The 22741-nt window shown below is 38.0% G+C and overlaps 2 pseudogenes; one reads left to right on the top strand and one right to left on the bottom strand.

Moving 5' to 3' along the window:
- Nucleotides 1-9652: 9652 nt before the first annotated feature.
- On the bottom strand, nt 9653-10419 carry LOC103739982 (annotated as a pseudogene).
- A 7875-nt stretch (nt 10420-18294) lies between these two features.
- LOC103739981 lies at nt 18295-22388 on the top strand (annotated as a pseudogene).
- The last annotated feature ends 353 nt before the right edge of the window (nt 22389-22741 follow it).

Below are 22741 nucleotides of genomic sequence, written 5' to 3'. Positions count from 1 at the left end.
AAAATATCTTTCACCGAATCATCTCCTAAAAATATACCCTTATTTTACATTTGATAAAATCTGAGATATAAGAGCTACATAACCACGAGAGCCATGGCAGGAAGGAGCTGAGTTTAAAATTCAGCTTTGACACCAACTTTATTCTTCCCACATTTGTCATCACCAACTGTCAGGGCTTCTGAGGACACTTCCATTGATTATAAGCTGAGGGGTTTGAATTAGAAAGCAATAGCTTGCTTTCATGTTTTTCTTGTATAGGCTCTGAATTTTAATGGGGATTTTCTGTGTATTAATGTTTAATCCTCATGTTAATTTTATGTGGTAAATATTTATACCTGTTAAACATCACTAATCTTAAAATGTGAAATTTAACTGCTCCAAAATAGAATCCTTTCGTGTTCTGACAGGACACTACAAGTGGAGAGTTTCATACTGTCCACCTGTGACAAGCTCCAATCAAAATACAGGTACACTAAAAATATTACATGAAATTACCTTTAGGCTATGACTATGAGAGGCATACAAAATACATAAATTTGGGGTTTAGACTTGTGTCCCATCTCCACAAGCTCTCATTGTGAACAGAAAAATATTCCAAAGTCTAAATAATTGTGAAATCTGAAACGCTACTTGTCAATCTTTTCAGATACTAAACTTTGCTAATTAAAAGAAAAGTAAATTAAGAAACAGAAAAATCAACTTCCACAAGCTACATAACTACTAAACAGCCAAGTTAGATTCTGAACCTAGATTATTTTTGCCCGTACATTTAGAAACACTATTTCCTAGTGTTTCCTAGTCCCAGAAATTTATAAGACCCATACTTTAGTATTCATGACATGAAATGTTTTAGATAATTTATCACAGAAAACTATACAGCTTCCAGTGAACTGTGTGTAGATAAAAAGACTAACTAGCTAGATGAGTCTTCCCTGGGGTAAACAAAGTTTAAAATGGCAGAGTACAATCACACAGAGCAACATACCTAGTTCTTAGTGAGACAAAAGAGATGCTTCAGTACCGGAGGCAGCACACGTCCTAAATAAGCTTTTTTAACCAACACAGGTGGTGTAGGTTTGATCCAGAGTTGTTATATAACACGATTGTTTATAAATGAAATTGTCCAACTTCAATGATATCTGGACATCTGCATAGTAATCATTTATATACCATTTTTATGAGTGAATACTGTAATTATTTTCCCTGAATACAGAGAATGTGGACATGAATTACACAGATGCTTTGAGATGTATAGTTAGATGATCATTTTCCTCCTCCTTCTTACTATTTAATAATATTGTCTTATGCTGAGCCTAGGCTGTGAATGGGGAAAGATAAATGTAAGCCAATAAACTAAAGATAGTAATCACCCAAATTGGTACTGCTGGAGAAATAATTCTACAATACAGATACCACTGCACTGGTGTGAAATCTCTGCTCTCATTAAATTGTAGCCTGACCCTGAATGAATTAGCTTAGGAGAGCTTAGGATAACTTTCCTCTTCTGGAGACATAATAATTTTATTGCCTGTTTATTGCATTCTTGAAATGCAAATCTGTCGAGTAAAAACACAGCCCTACCTATATCCCATCTACTGCTGAGATACTTTCTTCAAGTCAGCTACTCAAATAAGTTTTGATTATTTATTATGCAGCTATCACTCACTCAGGTAAATGCTATAGCAGAAAAAAAAAAAGTTAAACTAGACATAGCATGGTGGTGATTGTTCTTAAGTAAATGAGAAATACAAAACATTAATCAAGGAGGAACAGCATATATCTCAGGGGATAAAATAAATGAAATCATTTTGGAGATGTGGAACAGGAACAACATTTTAATGTAAGGATAATGTATAAAAGTTACTGAAGTGTGTCTATTTAAGAACATTTGTGACTTTGGAAGATAGCTCCCTGGGTAAAGCTCTTTTCCCACAAGTGTGAGGACTTGAGTCTGGTTAACTATAACTCATGCAAAACCTGGGTAAGTGAGTAGGTATAATCCCAGACCATGAGAAATACACAAAGAATCCCTCCAGCAAGCAGAAACATCAATCTCCACTTTGGTGAGAAACCATGACTCAATATATAAGCTGGAGCACAGTCAAGGAAGGCCCCTTTCATCAACCTCAGGCCTCCACATGTATATACACACAGTGTACATGGATCTGAACGTTTGTGTGCACCCACACATATACAAATATGCATACACATATACACTATATACACACATGTAGAACATTGTTGAATATCCCCTAACCACTTAAAATCCATGACAAAATTGGAAAATGATGTAATATCCATGAAGACTAACATTCACAGAACAGAATGATTAAAAGTTAAGTCATAAGGATCATTCAACAACTCCTTGGACACTAACACTGTGACAAATGATATCTACTCAAGAGTCTCAGAATGGACACTTTTATAAAAGACAGTTGGCTTCTATCAGAATGTCATTTTTTTATGATAATATGATAGCATTGAATATAATTGAAGTGAGATTGCCATTTGTTGTATCTTTCAATTCTGTAGTAGACTCTGTACCCTGTATTATATGCTCATAATATAATAAAATATACCCTAAATATCTACAAATAAATGTGCACATATCACTAATATTCATTTCATAGGAACTTTTCTGAAGAAATGCAAAAAGTGGCATAATATCACACATACACCCACATATATATAGCAAACATTTCCTCATATAAAAAAATCAATGTATATTCTATTATATACATATATATGATCAATGTATATTCTATTATGTCTCCAGAAGAGGAAATTATCCTAAGCTACCATAAGCAAATTATAAGCCTTGACTTTGACACACTATACTTATATTATACTCTCAATGCATACTGTTATAATAAGAGAATCAACAGCTATACAGACCAGTAGATCAAATCTACTGTAAAATCACCCATAGTGTGTTGTTCTCTTATACCACATATAGTACATACCAACTGATAACTCAACGTTCTATGTCATGTTTTAAAGTAAAACAGTGGGTGCTATGAGCAGGTGTCAGTGGAAAAGGGGCTATAAAGATGATTAAGAATAACTGTGATGTTGTTGGATAAGCTTGTCTTCTGAGTGTCAAGCCAGATTAGGAAGCAATGAATAGATGCCTTCCTCTTTAGCTTCCCACTGCTTGTTTCAGTCACTTCAAACTAATTAGACTATGAGATTCTCAGTAGGAGGAAAGGGGAATAGGGAGACAGTCACCCCTTCCCCCCCGAAAAGACAGCCCTAATTGTATGAGAGAGACTAAGGATAAAGACAGGGAAGCTAGAAAATGGGAAGGGACTTTGCCATCTTGGACCTGCCAGAAACAGTTCAGGAACCCACCACCAAAATGGAGGGGAAAAAGCACCAAGGGTACTCATACCTTTGAAAGTACCCCCTCGCTGCCATCATACCTCTTTTAGCAAGCTCAATAAATCCTAAGCTGTAAATCCCTAAACTGTAGTTTGGAGGTATATTTTCTCCATTTGTTGTAGGGACTTTGAGAGAAGGGGACCACACCAGGAGCCTGGGAGTCACACAAGTAGCCTGGAAGACATGCATGCACCTCCTAGCAATAAATTTAACTTACAATTGGGATAGCTGGCAGGATGCACAGGATACTACAAAACTGAGGAGTTTGGGAAGAGCACTGATGATGTCTCTGATATGGGAAAAGACTGAAGCAGAATTGGGTGAGGAGAGAGTATGGGCAGAGGAAATACCTACATGTGGGCAATGTCTGTAATATTATGGGGTTAGTGACAGTGGCATGGATAATGTAGTGGATAGGGAGATGTATAACTAGAATGAAGCCACCTAAGCAGAGGAGGTCAGTAAGGGAAATTCCAGGATGGCAGCCATCTTGTTAATGATATAAAATAGTGTGCCTGCTTAAGTAATGGGGGGCCGCCGCACATGTATGGAGATTCTTTAGGGGCTGTGGAAGGTCTAGAAAAACAATTACAAGCCGTGAAAGCAGAGCAGGGACCAAAATTTTAAAAAGTGGCTGTAGAAGCTGCTTGGCAGCTTATTTGCATAATAAAAGATTTGTCCCAGGCAGAGGCCATAGCCCAGGCAGAGACCGAAAAGATGAAGGAGGAATCACTGGCCTTTTTAGTATTGGCCTCAGACATTGACATTAAACTGGATAAGAAAGAAAAAGAAATGGAGATTCTACCTTGCCATTCCTTAAGGCTGGGGAACCAAAAAGAGAAGGTAGCCCAGATTAGATCAGCAATACAAAGCCCATCCTAGAACCCCAAAACATGGGACCCATGGGAGAAGGCAGATAGTAATGAGGAAGAGAATGACCTAGAAATAGTTAATGATGCCCCTCAGATGAAACCTTTAATACAAAGAAAGAAAAAAGCCATTTTCAACATATTGATGGATGATGTAATGATAGCCCAGTGCACAGAACTATAGCCAGGAGAGAATATTCCACACTGGAGCTGTTGGAACTAGGGAAGACTTTCAAACAAGCAATGAAGAAACCCCTTACCACACGGCTTGTGAGGATATGGGACATGGGAGCAAATGATGTTAGTTTAAGTGCTTCAGACCCATTAGAGGTGAGGAATATAACACCTATCCCTCCTTGAGACATAGGCTGCATACCCTGAGGCAGTACAGGGGGAAGCAGTCCCTGATGGAATGGCTTGTGCAAGCCTTTAGGGATACTTGCTCATCACAAATGGAGGTTCCCATGGATGTCAGGGGCTGTGGATCATAGGAGAGGGACAGGCATTACTAAGAGAACTCAGTATGAGAAAAACAATGGATGATGGCCAGTTTACTGGGCCATACAGGAAAGTGTTAACCAGAGATTTAAGGAAAAATTTGATTCAATAGGGACCTCATAACTGGTGTGGAGTTTTAATAGTTCTGCTAAGTCCCTTAAAGTAGGGGAGGCTTTGGCAGATCTAAGTGATTTAAACCAGCATGTAAAGCATGTCTATAAAATAATAGAACTGAAAATAGATATAAAAAGGACAGAACAGAAAAAGAGGTCCATTTGGAATACTCAAAGGCAAATGCGGCAAGATTTATTTCTAGCCCAAGTTCCTAAAGGTAAAATTGGCAATAAACCAAATTTTGCACTAAGGAGCTTCTGGAAGGCTTTAAAACCTGAGAAACAGCTACAAAAGGTATATAAATGATAAAAACTGTCCCGGGAGTGGGTAAGTATCCCCGAAGATTAAACAAGGTACACTTCTCTCCTGAGAAAGGTTATAATAGGGGTGAAGGCAGTTTTCCCAGCCAGGGCCTCCCCAAGCAACCCCGTATGGCCACAGCCAGGAGGCAGACCCAGGGCTTACCTGACTTGGGGAACCAACAGTGCAGTGGGTATAAGAGGAGCCCTATTCCTCCTTAGCCCTGTGCAGGGTCAGACAACTTGAGCCAGCCCCAATGAGTTTATCAAAGACAATAAAATGCAGAGATGCTCCATGTTAAATATCCGGGATGTGGAATGCCTCCAAAAAGATGACTGAAGACAGTAAAGAAATAGCTAAGTTGATGCTTCTTATTTATTCTATCATATCGAACATAGATCCATTGAGTAAAAAATCAATACAAAATCTTTCCATTCTCTGTTAGGCCTTTTCTATGTTTGATTTAGTGTTTTACAGATGTGAAACCCATTTGAGAGCTATCAAGTACACCTGAAGAAACAAAGGCCAGATATAGCTATAAAATTCTTGGGAGTTTTACAGTTAGGTAAGGTCCAAGTTATAACCACCAAAATGGTTGGGAAAAGTCTACAACAGTCTGATTCTGTAGATGCCAGAGTAAACAACAAACACCTTATAAAAATAAAAATAGAGGCTCCCCAAAACTGTACAATTGTTAAGTAAAAATCCCAGTACCAGGGGTGGGTTGCTTCCATGAGCTGTTGGCCAGAAAGACATCAGAGGTCCTCAAAATGATAAAAGCTATTGCCATTAATGTTGGCTGTACACCTGGAAGAGTTGGTAAGCCCCTGTTGTTGAAGACACTGCATGATATGAGCCAGGGAGAGGGATAGACAAAGCGAAGACTAAGCTGGAAACTCCCTGCCACCAAAGTGCTGGTGGCCATAGAGGAAGGAGGTGCCTAGCAGAATCATTAAGAAAGAATGGTACCCAAAAGTTCTGCTTATTGCCAAGACCCCTGCATGCTGCACTCTACTGACATGCCAAGCTAGATGTGCCTATTGGTACAATAGTGGCTAAACGAATATAGGTATAACTGACAAATTTCTGATTGGATATAAGGCCTGCTCCTAGGGGTGTAAAACACATCTGGTGCTGTAGAGCAAACCAACCCTCTGTGGTAGGGGAGGTTATAGGCTCCAGTGGGTGGAGGGGAAACCACTGCAAGTGTTTTGTTAGATGAATGTGATGCACGTGTTAAGGTATCTTCTAAGCATTTGTGTTTACATCCATAGGTTCAATTACTACAGCAATGTTCTTTCAGGTATCCCTGCTTATTTTCATTTGCCTTTATAGTAGGAAAAAACCCACTGAGATGGATCAACAGCTATGTCTTGGAAACAAACGATGAGAAGGCCCAAGAGTTCAGTATCTTGCCAATATAGAAGAAATATAATCCTGCATCTATTACCCCCTCCAAGGCTCAGGGACTCTTGGGGAAGAGACTAGTGGAAAGATTGTGAGAGCCAGAGGAAGGGGTGGAGTGTTAGATAAGCTTGTCCTCTGAATGTCAAGACAGACTAGGAAGCAATGAATAGATGCCTTCCTCTCTAGCTTCTCACTGCTTTTTCCAATCACCTCAAACTAATTGGACAATGAGCCTCTCATAGGAGGGGAGGGGCAGAGGGAGACATTCACCCCTCCCATTCAATCAGTCAGCCTTAACTACATGACAGTGTGAGACAGGGGAAGCCAGAGAGAGGGAAGGGCCTTCACCATCTTAGACTGGCTGGCAGCAGTTCAGGAGGCCATGGACAAAATGTAGGGAAAAAAGGCCCACGGGTGATCACACCTTTATAAGTACCCCCCTCACCACCATCATATACTCTGTTAGCAAGCCCAATAAATCTTGTTTCTTAAACTGTAGTTTGGAAGAATTTTTTCTCCATTTGTCATAAGGACAATGAGAGAAGGGGGCCATGCTGGGAGCCTGGAAGCCACACACTTACCTCCCAGCAATAAAATTAACTTATAGATGTTCTGTATGAAATACAAAAAAATTCAATAAAATTTACAGAAAAGTAATACATTTTCCTAAATACTGAGACTGTCAATAAGTGGCAAGAAATCTTGGATAATTATCAACAAAGCTTTCAAGAAGAAATTACATGGATATCTTATAAAATTACTTTTCCTATACTTTAGCAATGTAAAGATATAAAATATAATTCAAACAAATTCATAGAAATAACTCTAAAACAGCATGAAACAAAAGAATATACAAGACAAACTAGAGAAGTAAACATATTGGTTGAAAATTTGCAAAGACATTGCAGATACACTCTCAAGTACAATTAGAAGAAACCACATATCTGGCATTGTAGAACATTTAAATATTCATTCTGTAAGTGGTTTTCACTAGAACTTCTGCTTCAGAAACTCTACTTGCAGAGGTCTTTGTAAAGTAGTTTAGACAGTTTCTGAAAAAATAGATATATGTTAAAAGAGGTGATGCTTTTGATTCTTTTCATACTATCACATTACAATTTGTGAAAGATTGCTTTTAAAATATAAACTATGCCATTTTGTTTTCTTCAAGAAAATCAAACTATTCTGACTGAGGACAGACTCTGGATTATACTTACATTCCTTACCAGTGGTAGCTCCTTTGTAAGAAGTATGTTGCCAATCCAAATACCTGCCTTAGGTACAAAGAGAGCTTGTTTTTCCTTCATGTTAGCATTTCTAGCTAACTGTGAGAAATCTATCAGCTAAACATGAACAGTGACTTAGCACCTGCATCAGAAACCTATGAGTCTGTCCACTCACTCTTCCTTCTCTATCACCTTCAGGTAGAACAAGTATTTCAAAATAAGAGTATTCATCACTGTTGAGTGCAAGTAAAGGAAGCTGTAGTTATAATATGACACTTCAAAACCATTAAATTATGCATCACTGCAATAATTTTATGTTTCTAGTAAACAGAATTTTTAAAAAAAGATGTAAAACTTCACATTATAAATTAACATTCATATCCTTGAAAATGATTTGCCAGATAGAGGGTAGAAAAGGAGACTGAGCAACAAAAATAGCCCAAGTCAGTGAAAACTCAGATTATAAAACAAAAAGACCAATAATCAGGCAGAACCTACCACACAAAGAGCCAAGCTGGTGAAAGCATGGGGTGAGCTACATGGCGTGCTAAATTTTTAAAAAATATCTTTATTAAGTTTTGTGCATTTAGATTATAATCAAATTTAGGCCCACCTTCCCCCATTCACACCGACCACACACACACCCCCCACTGAATTTCATGCATCATGTCATATATGTTAAGCCCTATCTGTTCAAGTTCAATCACATGTACCCAGAGGCCTCTCGGTGCAAGTTCATTCACTGGAGACCAGTCAGTCTATCTAGAGCCACACCCTTAAAGATCTATGCTCCCTCATCCAGAAGATTGTAGAACATGCTAATTTGAAAGAGGAAGTCATTTAAATCTGTCTAGCTCTACACATGATTAACTTATACTAGTTCCAGTCACCTGTGAATCTGAGTCTTTTCCAGGATTTTAAAAAGTGAGGCTATTAGCAATTGAAAAGGTTATGGACAGAAAACTGCCCCTTAAAATTTTATTTTAACTTAAAGTTACGTGGGAAACATTGACTAAAAGTTTTCCAACATTGATTTTTACTTCAGTTTACACATTCAAATCTCATAAACTTAAAAACAGTACATAATATATATATAACTTAACTCCTCATTATATATATAATATATAACTTAACTCTATAGATAACTATACATAATATATGTAACATATAAATTACCACAATATATATAGAACAAGGAGTTAGCTTAGACACTCTCTATGTTAGAGAGCTCATAGGTAAGTCCTAATGATGTCCCTTATGTTTTTATCTGAATTTAAAATCAAAACGCATGCTAAACTAGTTTGAATGTCTCCACCCAGGACTACTCTACTCTTCTAAAACTGCTTTATTGTCTTGATTCATCTGATATTTCAGTGATTGTTTATCACAAAATGCTAGAAAGATCCAATTACTTCTATGGCAGGGGTAAAGATATGTTGATAAGAACACTTTGTTACCTTTTTCTTTCTGAGATGGAAATATCACTAAGATAAAGCAAACCTGCCTTAATCCTTCAGAGCAAACCTTTCTGTATACAACTCTTTTAGTTTTCCTAGATCTTGTAAACACTTCCTAAGACAAGATTCCTTGGTTGTTGGTTGAGATGCCAAGGATGCACTACGGCTTGATACTTAACCTGGTATTCATCAGAGTACTTTTATTTTGTTTTCAAATTTTATTTTATTTGTACGAGTGCATTGTCTGCATACATGTAAGTGCACCTGTGTTGTGCGGTGCTTGTGGAAGACAAAAGAGGGTGTCAGACACCCCGGAACCATGTGCGTACTGGGATTTGAACCCTGGTCTTTTGCAAGAGAAGCCATAGCTCTTAACTGCCAAGCAATCTCTCAGAGTACTTTACTGAAGACACTGAAGATAGACTTTAGCAACAGCACATTCAAAATGACAGCTAAGGTTCTACTGCCAATATGGGGTCTCAAACATTTTCATCCATTCATCAACAATGTCATCATACTGATAAAAGGAATTTTTTCCCTGCTGGTTCTGAAGATTTATTCTTTAAGAATCACTTGAGTAGTTCAGATAAATAAATGGAAATTCATTTATTTAGCACAATAAGATAGGCCCTTAAAAAAATCAAAGTTTGGGACTTCCACAGGTTCAAGCTATGGAATAGAAAGAGTCCTTGTTCAGTGCTGTTAAGCCCTGGATTCTAAGCACAGTCGTGGGGGTTAAGAAATTCCAATAGAAGTTTTGAGGCTCGGAGAAGATGAAAATTATCCTACTAAAAGACAGATCTTTTATTTGTACTCCACAACATTATGAATTTCCATTGTAAGTGACATTGCAAAAACAGTCATCCAACAATTCCCTCTGCTGTCATAGAACTCTACAGGTTTTAGCTAGTTCCTCCCATTGCCCTCATAAGCACGGCCCCCAATTGCATACATTTTACATTTTACCAAAGCAATATCTTAGGTTGCAGCCCATTATGACTTGAAGCAAGAATGATCTGAATAACCATCTACTGAAGGAATGTTCCTACATGCAGAACTCACTTTTAGCCCTACGGCCAATAGAGACCTACTGCTGCTTGGCCTATACAATTCTGCAATGTAAACATCATTGTAAATATAACTTCTCCTGGTTTTGCTTAGATCCATTTGGATACATTTTATGCTATTCTTTCACTTTCAGTTTCTGTGTATCCTTTCATAGACAACATAGTTTGGAGTCATTCTGATTGTAATTGGAGTATGTAATGCATTTACAACCAAAGTAATATTAATAGGCACCTTGTTCCCACAGTGATTTCAGCACTTGTTATCTAGATTAATTGTAGTCACTTTTTTTTCTCAGTGTTACAATCTAGTTTTGTGCTTGTTTTTTGATGCTGTGTGCTTTGCTTACTTGATGTTTTTGATTTTCTCTTTTAGATTCCTGTTTTGTGGTTATGATAAGTCTTATAAAATGCATTTTGATAATGCCAATCTATTTTGAAATGATAGCTCTTTAATATGATCACAAAAATAAGAACAGAAAGAGTAAACAAAAATAAAGTAAGAAAATTCTACACTTATAGGAAATTTCCCCACATATTTTCAAGTTTTGATATTCAAGTGGGCTTCTATTTATGACTTAACATCTTAATGTATTTAATATTTACATTATTTTAAGTCATATACTAAATATATGAATTGGTTATGTACCACTTTTATAATATTGGAACATTCTAAATTTTTAAAAATTATTCTTACTAGTAAGTTTTTACCATCCTCTTTCTTCTGTGTACTCATTAATAACTCCATATTTCAGTTTGATGGATTTCATTTTGCACTTCTTTTTAAAAAAAAATTTATTGATTTTTAAAAAAATTTTTTTGTGTGTAAATGTTTTGCCTGTGTGTAAGTGTACCCATGCCATGTGATGCCTGTCAAGGTCAAAGAGGGCATTGGATCTCCTGGAACTGGAGTTATAGATGGTTGTTAGCCACCATGTGGGTGGTAGAAACTGAACCCAGGTCATCTGCAAGAGCAATCTGTGCTCTTAACCACTGAGCCACCTCTCCATCCCCTTATAGCATTTCTTATAGGACAAGTATGAGGAAGGTTTATTGTCTCATCCTTTATTAGTCTGTGAGAGTATTTATTTATCATTAATTTCAAAATATAGTTTTGCTGTCTACAGCATTCTTAGAAAGCAACTCCCCCCTCCCATCTCCCTCCCTTCCTCCCTCCCTCCCTTCCTCCCTCCACCCCACATTACTGTGAAAAATCTCAAGCCGCTGTCTCCAGGACAGTAAGACATCTGTTGGGAAGTAGTCTGTCAGACGTCCTGGGATTCTGTGTCTGTTATTCGCTTTTCTATTGCTTCATTGAGAATGTTCTGTTTATCTTTAAACAGTGTCTAAATCTGACTGTTGGCATTTGCGCTTCATTTATACAGATATCTATTTCTGGTTTCTGAACTCTTCTGTTATTAGTTCTGTAAATGTTTCTCCCACCTCTTCTGCATTTTCCTTTCCCATTTTAGGTCTAACATCTCAAAGATTTGTTCTTTCACTGCCTTTGAAAGCTCCTGTAAACTTTCTTTATTCTTCATTCCCTTAACTTCATTATTTTTCCCCTCTTTGTCGCTATCATTGTATATTTCCAAATAGACTATCTTCAGACTCTCTGATGTGTTTTTCTGATGGGTCTATATGATACTGATATCATCTATTATGCTTATAATTTTGCTGAATATTTCTCAGGTCAAGATTTGTTTGATATTTTTTAATTGCTCTCATCTCCTGGAGAGCTTCTATCACAGTGTTAAACTGTTTCCTTCAAACTCATTGAGTTTTTTTTTTTTTTTCATAAGGGGTGCCTTACATTTTCTGACCAATATTTCATATTAATTATTCTCTGTTCCTGAAAACTTATTTTGATTATCACCAAAGAAATCATGGTTTCTCAAAAGCTGTAGATTCTTGTTCACATGTCACATCATCTGGACTTTGACTTGTAATCTGATGTCTGCTTTTTGGAGTGCCAAGCTGTTTATTTCCTCTGCTACTTCAGCAAGGGAAAACACACGTGCCCAGGTTTGCCAGTCTGCTGCTGTTGCTGTGCTGACGTCATTTTAACACTAGAGGGCAGCCCAAATCCTGATTGATTCCAAATATACTGTTCCTATGTTGCTTTAAGCTAAGACAGAAAGACTGATCTATCCCTAATAGCTTCACTTTAAAGCCAGGGTAGGCCGAATGCTTCAACCACAATTATAGCCTGTGGCTAATAACTTGAGGATTCTGCCTGGCTCCGTGAAGAACCATCAATGACAGACCACCTCTTGGTTCTTATGCCATGCTTGTGAATACCAATGGCACTAAACTCTCTCAGATCTTGAGCCTGTAGCTAGCTAAAACCAGCAAAATACTTAAGGACCACCAAACCTTACACTGATATGGATAGCTTCTTTCTCAAATGGACTCATGGTACCAGACTCCTACAAGGAGAAAGGACATAGACTGAGGACACATTTCCTGAATTGTGGGCTATTACAGAAGCACCATCAACCAAGAGGCCTGAGGATAAAAGTTGTGGGGTGTCCCCAGTGTAAGGTTTATCCAAACCAGCATTAACTCATGTACTTCACATGACAGTCTTACACTCTTTGCCCTGTCCTAACTCCAGTTATTACAGGCCCTAGCTCCATGCTATACTGTATGAGGTTGGAGAAGTGTTTGAGAAGTCAGACTTAGGCCTCCTTTGTTCATTCCAAGCCTGGTTTTACCTCACTCTCATAGTTCCAAAGTCTCAGGAGCATATTGTGGCCCATGTTGTAGCTATTACTAAAGCTGTTTAAAACTCAAGTCTGTTACACCACAGAGCCTTTGTGTGATGCTAGGGTTGGTTTGAATGTTCCGTCTGTGAACCCTGGCCTGTATTTATGGACTTTAGTTTATGTCCATGGTTGGAAATCAACATTATGGGCCTGATTTTGAACCCTCTGCTAGGGTTTGTGCCTTGTTCCCCAGAAGCTGGAATTATTGATTCCAGTTCTGCTGTTAAGTTTAGAAGAGAGGGGACAGTCAATCTTTGTCATCAGCATTATGTCATCTCAGTGGCACAGTGTGGAGATACTGGTCTGGGGTAAGGGCGACTTGGCTCCTATAGATGCTTGGACTCAACATAGTGATCACTGTACTGGATTTAAATTCTAATGTCTGTAACTGCATCTCTTTCCATTCCCTAAGTGGGAGGTATTGCTTCCTGAGCAGTTCTTAAGAGGAAAGTGGCATAGTCAATTCTTCCTTCTTCAGTCCTTTCATCTTTTTGTTCTTTTCTGTGATACTATAATCACGAACTATGCCTTCTCATCTGGACTCATTAGATTTTGTGCCAAAAGTTTGGCTCTTAAATCACTGTCTAACTTGGTATGTCAGTCAGGCATCAGCTATTAAAGAATCTTATGCAGTTATTATCTTCTGTTCATATAATTTGATTAATTTAATAAACAAGTTTAAAGATATTTTAATTGTATTCATATTCTGACTATAAAACCTACACATTTTGTTTTCTAATTTATGAAAGAAATTATGAAAATTATTTGCATTGCAAAAATAGTTCTGGTTGAATTGAATAATGAACAGCATTTATAGTAGTGCAGTAAGTGCTTTATTTGACCCAGTGTTTGGTACATGTGTCAACAGAGAATTTACTGGTTACATCAGAAAAACAATGCTATAGGTCTTATTTATTCATGAATGAACCCAGCTCTCCTAATTTATACAAGCAATTTAACGTACTTCAATTTGTTCAGGTTTACATGGCAAGAAGCACTTTATGTATATTGTCTTTCTCTTTGATTGCTACTTCCTAAAATTGCATTCATTTCATGAGCAGCTCCTTTAAAGAAGCGTGTGAAAGAGATACTCTTTCACCTCACCTAAGATGAGACAATTTTCTATACAAAAGAGTTTGCTAACATTAACAGCTTTTGCCCTATATTTTGATAAAGAACTCTGCCATTCTCCACATGGCAGATAAATTAGCACAGATATTTCACCTAACAGTTCTAATTTTAATAATACAGTTACTGATAATAGTAAAATAACCAGTGATAATAATGATATTCATACTTGATTATCAATAGATAGATTTAAAATTATTCTTATTAATGTTAGACAAGGTTCACATTTTTATAAAACATATGTTATGTTTTAATATGCTTTTATTGAAACTTTTGGATTTCAAACAATGCATCGTAATCATATCCCCCATTCCTATCTGCATGCCCCCTTCATAGCCTACCCACAACTTCATGCACTTTGTCATATATGTTAAGATCTATCAAATCAAGTTTGTTTCCCCAGATGACCCTAGGTGAGTTCAGTCACTGGAGCCTGTACAACCTGCCTTGCATTACTCCCTTAAGGAAGATCAGCTCTTCAGCATTGATCTAGTTCTCCACCAAAGTTGTGGTCCTCTGCTCATTTCCCCAGTTTTATGTGAGGGTTTTGTCTGATTGAGTTTGCATGGGTCTTATGCATGCTGTCACCATTGCTTTAAGTTCATATGAGCAAGGTACCAGGAGCCTATAAGACTCTCTTTCCTTATGGTCATTCACCTCCTCCCTGGCTCTTACAGTCTTTCTGCCACCTCTTCTGCAGTGGTCTCTGAGCCCTGGTTTGGTGAATTTTAATACAGGAGTCCTGTCCAGGAACCTATACTCTGCAGTCTCTTTTTCTCTACACTTGGACCAGCTTTAGTCTTTTGAGTTCATTGCCCTCTGTGACATGAGGAAGCTTTTCTGATAAGAGTTGAGAGATGCATTATTATTCTTTCCACCCCCGTTACACTATGTTCCATGAATCTTAGGTGTAGAAGTTCCATTGTAGATTTCACTTAGGTTTCAGCATTCCACAGACATATATTCTCTGTGTATAACCAGTTGTGGAACTCTGTAATCATTTCTACCTATTGCAAAAGAAACTTTTTTGATGAGTGCTGAGTGGCATACTTGTCTATAAGGATCCATATTTAGCATATAGCAATAAATTACACTTGTCTAGGGATATGCTAGGTTCAGGGTTTTCTCTAAAGCTATGAGCTCTGCTGCCATATGTATTTGGCAAAGTTTACAGTGCCACATATGAGTTCCCTCCTATTGAGTAAGTCCAATTAGGTAGCTGTTGATTACTCCCAAGATAAAAGTGTCACTACTGTACCAATATAGTTTTCTGTGTCAGTCATTTTTATGGTTATTAGACTTTAAAAGTGGTTGTTGAACCACTGATTGGTTTTCTCCCTTAGCAGCTTACAACTATGCAAAGAACTATCATCCCTTGGCATATACCCAAAGGACTTATCCTACTACAGAGATACTTGAACGTTCATGTCTGTTGCTGCTCTTTTTACAATAGTTAATAAATAGAAGCAACCCATGTCCCTCAACTGTAAAATGGGTAATAAAAATGTGGTACATTTATAAAATGGAGTTCTATGCAGCAGTAAAGAGAGATAAAATCATGAAATTTGCAGGTAAATGGATGGGACTAGAAACTGTTATACAAGTGAAGTAACACAGACTCAGAAAAACAATGTATGTTCTCCCTCATTTGTAGATCTTAGCAAAAATACGCACACACACACACATATATATATGTAATCTCCAGATGAACCGCGAGAGCCAGGAAAATGGAATAAACCAGGGAGGTAAAGGGAAAGAAGGAGCCTGAGAAAGAATAGTAGGAAGAAAAAGGTGTTACCAAGAGGGAAATGGGGAAATGGATGTATTTAAATGGGAGGGAAAGAGAGAAGGTTATAAAGGAATCATGAAGATAAAGAGGAAGAAGACAGTCAAGAGAGGTGGGATCAAAGGAGATGCATTATCAAGGAGGGAATGGGGAAAATGGGGATACTCTAACTGGGAGGGAGGTTGGAAGGTTAGAAAGGGAGAGAGAGAAGAGAGATAAATAATGTTTAGCTGGTGTAAGAAACAAAATGCAAATGTATTAGTTCAACACCCTACTAAAATATGCATACAATATCTGTACATGAGTGCATGTGCATAGCTGAAGGCTGTATAACAAGAAATAGTGCAGGAGAAACCTCCCTTTGAGTTGTTGGTCAGGGTAGTCCAAGAGACTCCCAAAATTACACAGGCTATTGCCACAATCTTTGAATATCTCCCAGAGCCTGAATGTAAGTCCCTGTTGCTGAAAACAGGACACACTTCGGACAAAGAACTTAGAACAATGGAGCTGGAAGTGACCTGAAAGCCTCCTCCCTGAAGATTAGCTGTCATAGTTTTGTAACACATGGAGTTTATACATGGAAAAATTAATCAAAATAGGTCAGCTAAATCTAAGGGATGCATAAATTTCCTGTCTCTTGTCTTATTTCATTGTTCTTGTGTATTGGTTTTGTGTCTGAGAGAAAGGAGAATCGATAATATGAGAGTCTCTATCAAAATATTTGGTGTTTTCTAGTTAACATGCCTTTCATGTTCAAATGTTTGAGGACAGAGGACCTAGCATATCAGCCTTTCACACTTAGGGAAAAGGTACATGACTCTTCACAGTAAATACCAAAAGGGAATTTTCCAGCTGTAGAGTTCTGCACACTAACACACAGATTTGAATTTTGATACATATCTTCATAGATTCCTAAACTGAAATAAATCCTTTGCCAGACATTTTCATCAGCAACAAGGAGCACATACTGGATAAAATTGGGAACATTTACAAACTCTGACAAGGTGCACAGAGCTAGCATTCAGCTTTATCTGCAAGCAAAGACTGACTCCTTATTTGTCTCTTTCATGATCTCTCTCTTTCCCTCTCTCTCTTTCTCCCTTCATCCTTCTTTCTTTCCTTTCTTCTTTCTCTCCTTTCTTCCATTTGTCTCTCAGTATTCAGCAGAAAATGAAGAATAATGATGTCCATTTTCATAAGTACAATTTTGAATGGAAAAATAAAAAGCTCTTTCTTGCTGTTTTTCTCCAAAGCTCAAGGGAATCTTTACTTGGCCATTGATACTATATAAGTTGCTTCTCTTTGTGTAAAATTTACAAGCATAATCATATTCTTGAAATTTTAAAATGCTTATTATAGGGTTTTTTTTAATTTGCGTTTTCCCCAGTTTTACCAGGGGAACTATAATGATGCGACACTGGGTAGGTTGACTAGGCTCCAGAGGATAGAACTACACAGAGGAGGATTTAGGGAGCATGGATTAGACTTTATGCACCTTTAAAAAATAATAATCAAGGAATGAAATTAGGAGAGATAGTAAGGAGTGGAGAAATGGGAAAGGGGTCGAAATAAGATAAAAATATATTGGGGAATTTTCTCAAAGAATCAGTGAAAATATGTTTTTCAAAAACTTCAGTCTCATCAGTAACATCTGTGTTCCTCACTAAAACTTAAACTTCATAAGTTCAAGGAACATAGAATTTGTTTATGTCAAATTGAAAACCTAGCATAAAAACTGTATCAAGAAAACCTACTATAAAAAATGTAGTGCATGCAAACAAACTCCACTACAGAGAATATTTTCCAATATGAAAGAAGAGTAATGTTGGAAGATGGTTCTTCACTTTAGAAAGTTAATTAATCAATCTAGAATTACTTTTTAGGTTTTACCAGAATATAGTTAAAATAGATTTTACATATTCTCAGGTAAAGTCGGACCTGAATCAGTCGAATCTATTACATAATTTCCTTCAAATTCACTTTAAAGTAGTGAAAACATGAACTAGAAAATTGTACGACATTAGTCTCAGGATAAATAAAGCTATGATTAAACAGAGGTGGTCCATAATGGACTGTTATATGGGAATTTTTCTGTGATGTTCCTATACATTTAGGATTTCATCACAATGTCCTAAACCTCTGTTTCTGTTCTTTATAAAGCCCTTGGGTTGTGGAAATGAATTAGTGGGTAAAGTTGTTACTTTGCAAAACTGAGGAACTTAGCTCCGATCAAGAGAACCCATGTGAAACCAGACACAGTAGCTCATGTTTGTGATGCCTGTTCTCCTAACGCAAGATGGGAAACAGAAACACAAGCATCCCAGGAAGCTCTGGGGGTGAGCTAGGTTGATTCAGGTAGTGCTGAAAATGAACTTCTCCCAAAGGTGGGAGGGAAGGACCAACAACCAAGGTTCTCCTCTGATCTCTACACAGGGGCTATGATACATGGGGGGGGGAAGAGAATTTCAATTATTATATAACCTTGCAGTAAAATTGTTTTTAAATGTAGCACTGTTAACAAAAAAAGAATTAATTAGGCTATAACATTCCATAAGCTATTTCTTTTTTCACTTTTTTGAGGGGTGGGGTATAGCATGAGTTACAGAGCCTTAAAAAATAAATTTATCATCTAGGGAAATTTCTTGAAGACAAAACTTAAACATCTGCAAAAAGAAGCTATAAAAATTCTCCAAACTTGCATGTTATTCAAGGCAAGGGGGGGAAAAGAGTCAGCCAAATTATAGGTGAGAAAAGTGTCTGTGCTCACGTGCGCTCACACATCTATAGAACTTAGTAGAAATTTCTGGCTGCTATCAGAATAACATCTGCAAAAAAACTTTAAAGATTTCATGAATGTTACTCAATTGCATATAGTATCAAAAGAATTGAAACGAAATCAGTGTTCATATATTATTTGTGAGTGCTCCACCCATCACAGGAATAAGATCTAAAAACCTGGAAAGTTTGTAAAATCAGAGTTGTGAAAAAGAAAAAACACCTCTAAACCTGTGACTTAGATTCTGTGATGAAAACAGAATGAACTTAGCAATTGGAAAGATGTAGGTTTACCTCTTGACTCTAATTCTCAAAATCTACATCAGTAACATATAGAGATTAATCTTGCTAACATTAATAGAATAATGTATATTAAAGGGCAGAGCAGAACAAGTACAACATTTAGGCATGCTAATTCATTCTATCTGACTATTTAAAGATTCCATTAAGACCATCTACAAAGATAGGTAATAAAATGTTAATTAACTAAAAGTAAGAAATAACAGAAAATGTGCACAGTGCTTCTCTGAAATGTGACAATTTGGCATATGGTTTATACATAATCTGTGGAGTTATTCCAATGGGAAATCTTTAGAGGCATCACACAGGTGAACAAAAGCATAGAATTGTTGAGTAGCTTCTCGAAGACCACATACTAAGCAAGGAGCAGAGCTAAAATGTGAACAGTAGATTCCTCATTATTCTACCCCTTCCCAAATCTAGATCTGCATCTAACAATACAGAGAAGCTAAACTTTGTTTAAACCAATAAATGCTGTTCTCATTTAGGTGGGGTAGATATCTGTGACTTTTACATTGTCTGCATGAAGTTTCTAACAAATGTGGAAGCATTTAGGATGTCATAATTTTAATTCTATGTAGCATAGCATCCTCAAAATCTAACGCCCAAGTCTTTCAAAGCAACTCAAAGGTTGCCCTCCTCAATAGCCATTGAAACAATCACTTTCATTAAAGTCATAAGAGCAGAAGTGTGGAGTTTTAGTGCTATTTCTCATAGCTAATTCTTCAGAGAAGCATAGGAAAAAACAAATAATGCTTGTTTATTTATTTTAAAAAATTGAAAGCAATGCTACATATAGCAGCACTAGCAATAGGAATGATCATATTCACTTTACTAAATGTTTATGTGATTATACTGAAAGCACCTATTTTTTAATTAATTAATCTATTTTTAGTCCACGTGTATAAATTTTTTTCCTGAGCTTCTTTGTGCAATGCCTGCAGAATCCAGAAAAAGGCGTCAGATACCCAGGAACTGGAGCTATGGATGGTTGTTGGCAACCATAAAAATACTGGGAACTGAACCATGGTGCTCTGCAAGAGCAACCAGTACTCTTAACCACTGAGCCATCTCTCCAGTCTCCAAGGTTTCTATTTTTATATAAGCTGTACATACTGAGATGTGACTGAGCTGAACACGTGGATTTCCCAATTCAAAAATCTAGTAAGGTCAAAAAAAAAAAAAAAAAAAAAAAAAGCTATTAAGGTTGTTGCACAATCAGGGAGCCAGGAAGGAACAGCCTGGCATCAAGGCCAGCACTCAGAGTGTCTGCATCCAGTCATGGACAGCAAGTGGCTGCTGGTGGGACCTATCTGATTCATCTCTCCTTGGGTTGATAAAGTGCTCTACTCTGTTACTGAGAAAGGAAATGAAAAAATCCATCACTGAGGAAGGGATGGTGGTCCCCAGTACCCTAGAATGCCATTGTCCTGAGAGGACACACTTAATACTGTTACTGAAGAGACTACTTCTCTATCTGCCACACAGTTTCAGTGAATCATTGGGCCCTGCTTTGGAACATCTGGCTCGATCTAGATGGTCTAGCTTTTAAAATCACTGGCAGAAAAGAAATCAATTAAACTGACTACTACTCATTCAGCAGCTCAGGAAAACAAAGATGGAGTGTTGAGCAATGAAGATTACATGGTATAGACCATGGGTGATCAGGGCACAGCTGGACAAAGTGGACTGATTTCTTCAAACTGTGGCTTTTCTGTTGCCTGCTTGCAGTGCTGATGGTGGTGGTGCTGACGACCGGGAGGAGTACTTGGACCATGAAACTCTCACAGCCATGTTCATCAACAGCAATGGATAGTTTATTTCCTCACAGGCAGCAGGCATTAGTTGAAATCCCTATTGTGTCTATGAGCCCTAGACTGTCTAGTCTGGAACACATAGAGGGAGACACCTTGCTGGCTGCCTTGCAATGGCAGGTACCTAATGTGGGCCTGGTTTCCTTTGTGAAGAGCACTGACCCTGCCTCCAGCTACTTTTTCATCTTGAACTCTGCAGCCCTCTTTAGGGTGAGGAGTCAGCTGGAGGTGCTGGTCCATGTACAGGAATTTCAAGGAAAGCCTGAGAAGTATGAAGGAGTCTACTTGTAGACCAGGATTCACTCCTCCAAGCTGCAGTCAGGGGCTGTGGACAGAGTGACTACCTGAGTGGGTTTTACAAGGTGTTTTTTGTTTGTTTGTTTGTTTGTTTTTTGTTTTTCACTTTGTTCTGCCCTGGCAGAGCTAGAGTACCCATTTCTCTGGTTCACCCCAGTGAAGGGATCAGGGTTCTGCAGCACCTACAGAAGTGAAACAAAAGAGGTTCTATTTCAAAAGTCTCTTTCACTCATGAAGAATTTCTGAAACCACCAAGTGCAATGTGTATCTTCCTTGGAGTCTTCCACCATGCAGCTTCACCTGTCTCTACACTGCTGAGCCCTGGTTCTGCTTCAAACCAAAGCAGCTCCGGTGCAGCAGCAGAATCAAAGGTGGATACCTGAAAGACCTTCTAACCTCTGTAGACAGTGTGTTCTTCCAGAGAAAATAATGACTTAAAAATATCTCAAAGCTCAGGAACTTTTCCTTCTGGGTATTTCTACAAAGACCACTGGAGGTGCAGAAGGTTTAAAGTGCGTCAGTTTAAAGACCCTGACAACATTACAAAATGCTTGCAAAGAAAAGTGCTGTATTTATTTGGTTACTCAACAATCAAGCAGTGATCTGAGTACCTTACTAGGTCTGTTCCAGATTTAGTGGAGTTTAATTTGGGTAGTCCCAAGCGTGAGGGACCCTTCCTTGCCCTAGACCAGAAACACAACATCCTGCTCAAATACCACTGCCATGGCCCACCCATCCTCTTCACCACTCTCTTTAGCAATGTGCTCAGTATTGTGGCAAGTGAACTCAGTGGGATTGTGGGAGGGAAGAACCCAGTGGTTGCCAGAGCTATATGGTCGCACTTTAGCACATTCCCCTTGGAAGTGTATATTCAGCAACTTAGGAACATCCGAGGAGCAGTGGTTCATCTCCTGTACTGAAGCCCTATGACTGTGGATGTCATCTGGACAGACAGTGCCCAAGAGCTGGGGTCGAGGTGAGCCTTTTCAACAGTGACTGGTATAACTTCCAGCTGGACATTGTTCTTTGGATGATGTTCTCAGGGGTTGGAGGAAATCTTGCTGATGCCTGGGGTATGATCTTGGCCTGTTATCTACCCCACAAGCTTCATTCAGAGAAACTGATTGTGAAGAGGCAGCTGGACATGTTCTTGTCTGTGTGCCCTTTGGAGACCCAACAACCATCAAGGACACTAGAGGAATAATAATCAGTGACCTGCATTATAGAAAAAGTTTGCCTTTAGTCCCATTGTGAGATGGACATTATTAATGTGTTTAAAATTCCAAAACAGAGCTGTGCTTTTTATAATGACGCAAAGAACTTGGACAATGCAGACTGCATTTATGTCTACCTATAGGATGTTGTCCAATCTTGACAGCCATTGTAGAGCTCTTATTAACCGCATCTACCCACTGTATTGCCCTTGTAACCAAAGATGCTAATGAGTGTATCCGAACTAGCTTCTCTTGAGAGAAAGTACTGTACTCATGTATGTGAAATGTTTTTGGATGTAGATAGAAAGGAAAAATTTGGGTGGCGGTGGTATGTTTGTAAGTG

This window comes from Nannospalax galili, unplaced genomic scaffold, assembly GCF_000622305.1.
Source record: "Nannospalax galili isolate Female #2095 unplaced genomic scaffold, S.galili_v1.0 scaffold439, whole genome shotgun sequence".
Classification (NCBI taxonomy): Eukaryota; Metazoa; Chordata; class Mammalia; order Rodentia; family Spalacidae; genus Nannospalax; species Nannospalax galili.
The sequence above is the reverse complement of the archived record's forward strand: the minus strand, read 5'-3'. Positions and strand labels throughout refer to the sequence as shown.